This window comes from Belonocnema kinseyi, chromosome 8, assembly GCF_010883055.1.
Source record: "Belonocnema kinseyi isolate 2016_QV_RU_SX_M_011 chromosome 8, B_treatae_v1, whole genome shotgun sequence".
In the NCBI taxonomy this organism is placed as follows: domain Eukaryota; kingdom Metazoa; phylum Arthropoda; class Insecta; order Hymenoptera; family Cynipidae; genus Belonocnema; species Belonocnema kinseyi.
Genome location: NC_046664.1, coordinates 15748748 through 15752234, shown reverse-complemented (window position 1 = coordinate 15752234; position 3487 = coordinate 15748748).

The following is a 3487-nucleotide window of genomic DNA, read 5'->3' as shown; positions in this document are numbered from 1 at the left end:
AAATGTTTTTAAAAATTAGGAAGTTAGTTATTTATAACTAATAGCATTGAAGAAATCAAGTTTGTATCTGCAAAAATAGCCAAATAGTGCATTTGTTAATTAAGGTAATTTAAATCATTATAAAATTTTATTTGGTGACTAAATATGATACTTAGGTTTTATTTTTAAGTAATATATGATCGATTCGATAGAAAAAACTTCATTTAATCCATCCAAAAATACCTAGCATGAATTTTTGTTTATAAAAATTGCTTTTAAAGTAACAAATTATTGATTAACTTTTATTAATTTAACTAAAAACCTCTTTTTGTCCATGAATTGTTAAATTTGAGTGCAAATGAAGTGATAAATCTTCGCCAATCTCCACGAAACGATTTTTATTCACGAATTTGTTTATAAGAAATTCAATACATTTTTTAACATTTGCATTTCTATTGTTCATCTTCTTTTGGTAAACTTCAAAAGTCAAAATTTCGATTTGAAATTTTATTTTTCACTGAAGTATTCCAATAATTTTTACTTCAAATCTTTTTTTTTAAATTTGAACTTTTATTTATAAAAATTTGATTTATTAATAACATTTTAAACTAATTCCAGATTTCATAAGTTTTTATAGAATGAATGTATAATTAGTTAATCAGGTCACAACATAAGAAGCATTAAACAATCCTTTTTATTGAAACATTGTTATAATTTTTACATTATATTTTCTTTAAATTTGAAAATGCTTGTCTATATATTTAATTTATTAATAACTTTTAAAACGTCTTAAATTGAATATTTATGTAATTAAATATTGTGGTTCACAACATAAAAAGTCTGAAGCAATTATTTTCATTAAAAAAATCAAATTATTCTTACTTTATATATTTTTTTCAAACTTGATTTTTAATTTTCGAATATTTTTATTTTTTTTTTAAGTAGTTCCAGAAAGTTTAAGTTTTAACAAGATAAATAAAGATTCAATCATTTGAAAACAAAAAAAGCATTAAACAATTATTTTCTATGAAAAATTCAATATTTTGAATATTTTTGAATAAAAAAATGTTTCAATAAAAAAATTAATTTTTTTATGGAGATAATAGCCAATATTTAATAACATAACCTTAATGCCAATAATAAATTTATGTGAATTAATTGAAAACAATTTATATTCAGTTTTTTGAAACAAATCAATCATCCAATAGTTAGTTAATCAGTTTATAATATAAAAAGTATTGATAAATTATTTCAATTAAAACATCAAAATAATTTCCCCCCAGTATTTTGATGAAAATTTGAAGCATTAATAATCTTTTAAAATAATTTCCTGAAAACTTAAAACATATTGAGATATAATTTTGAAAATTCAATTCGGATAACTATTTCAAAATATCAAAAACATTTTTCAAATTATTTAATTGGAATAAGGGTATTTAAAATATAAATAAACTTTATTATATATTATTATGATTATTTATTAATGCGTCAAATTTTCATCAAAATATAGGGCGAAAATTAATATCAATTGTTTGGCTTTCTAAGCACTATGAATAGCCTACGTAAAATTTTAAAATATAAAAAACGGTCCCAAAATTTTGATAATGCTCTAACTTTTTGAATCTTTATCCAAAATGGCTGGTTAACGAACTTGTACTTTCTTTTGGGACCTATAAACAGTGTGCCAAAGATCGATTTGAACCGTTTATTTTTTTGAGAGTTATCGTGTTTACGGACGGACGGACGGACAGACAGAAACCATTACAAAAACTTTATTTTCGGATTCAGGGGGTCTCGAAACGTCGAGATCCGTTGAAAAACTGTTGTGTCAAATTTCGGACAATTCTAATACTTTCTCAATCATAAATGATGAGAATGTAAAAAAATGTTATCTTAAAAAAAAATTGTTCTAATGATTTCAGCCACAAAACAATTTATTTAAAATTTTTTAAACAGCAGAGTTTTAGAGAATGTTTTTCCAAAAAAGGGGTCATTTATTAAATGCAATCATTTTTCAAAAATTGGTAAGAACGGACGGTCAGAAAAAATTCAATTGCAAAAAACGTGGTTAAAATTAATTTTTTTTTAATCTTAATATTTTCCATAAAAAATAATGTTCTTTTTTAGTACAACACTGTATATAACCACTTTTTCACTGCTTTGTTTTTGAATAAAAGCAAATGGTATATAAGTTGTAAGTAAAAAAGATTCTAAATTCATTTAAATTTTATTTTATAATAATTTTATACTGCTTTTGTTTTTAAATTAAATAATTTTGATTTTAATTATTTAACAGTTTACAATGTTCTTGTAATGTGTAAAATTTGAAATTTGAATAAATTAACTTCGATAAATTAATAACTTAACTTAGTTTTTAGTTAAACATTTAAAATAATCGATTAATTATAATGACAATTAAAAAATTTAGAAATCGATCAGCGAAATGTAATCAGAAAAGTTTAAGCTTGTATGGATTCGAAATTTGATTTGTTGCCAAAAAATTAGTGCCCACACATACACACACATATAGTCCAGGAGCTGGGTAGGATCCCGTATGCATTAAAGAGGTAAAGGATAAAAACTATGTAGTCTTATGTATTTTGACCCGCTGAATCCAATGGCACCGGTTAATTTTGCGATAAGTGCCTAGCTTTTGTTTAAAACGCAATTGTTTAAACAATTATGAAAAAATGATTTTTTTCAATGGGACAAATTTTTCTTAGATAATTTGAGGCATTTTAAGAAGAAATGGTCCCTCGTCATTTTTTTGTAAAATGCATATTTGAAAAGTTATGCATTTTTAAAGTTAAAAATTTGACGATTTTTTGCAACTTTGAATGTTAATAATTTTCGATCTATTGAATATTTTGAAAAAAATAAAGAATCAACTAATTCTTTAAGTCTTCCTCTACCTATTAACCATAAGGAATGTCGGATTAACCAGTGGGAAGCCGTTGTTATTGATATTTACAAATAGCGTGTTTTGGCGCGCGACAGCGCAGCAGCGCGGTGTGAGTGACTGCTTGGCGCTCGAGCTCGTGCTGGCGAAACCACTCGCTGAATATGCCATTCCCTCAGATTTTGGTATTCAACAAAACATTTTTTACAAAACAATTATTACACTTATTGATAAAAATGTTATATTTTATACGTCTAAAATATAACATTTTTATCAATAAGTGTAATAATTATTTTGTAAAAAATGTTTTGTTGAATACCAAAATCTGAGGGAATGGCATATTCAGCGAGTGGTTTCGCCAGCACGAGCTCGAGCGCCAAGCAGTCACTCACACCGCGCCGCGCCGCACAGTTGGGTGAAATCGGAAAACGAGGTTCAAAATGACATTTAGAACGCAATTATGCACCGATTTTAGAATTTTTTTTTTGAAAAATTCATAACTAAATGTTTCAGAAAATGGTGAGAGTAGATTTTTTATTTTTTTGTTTATTTAATTTTTATTTTAATGCAAACATCGAAAAAAATGTCGATTTTTCTAATTTCATTTTT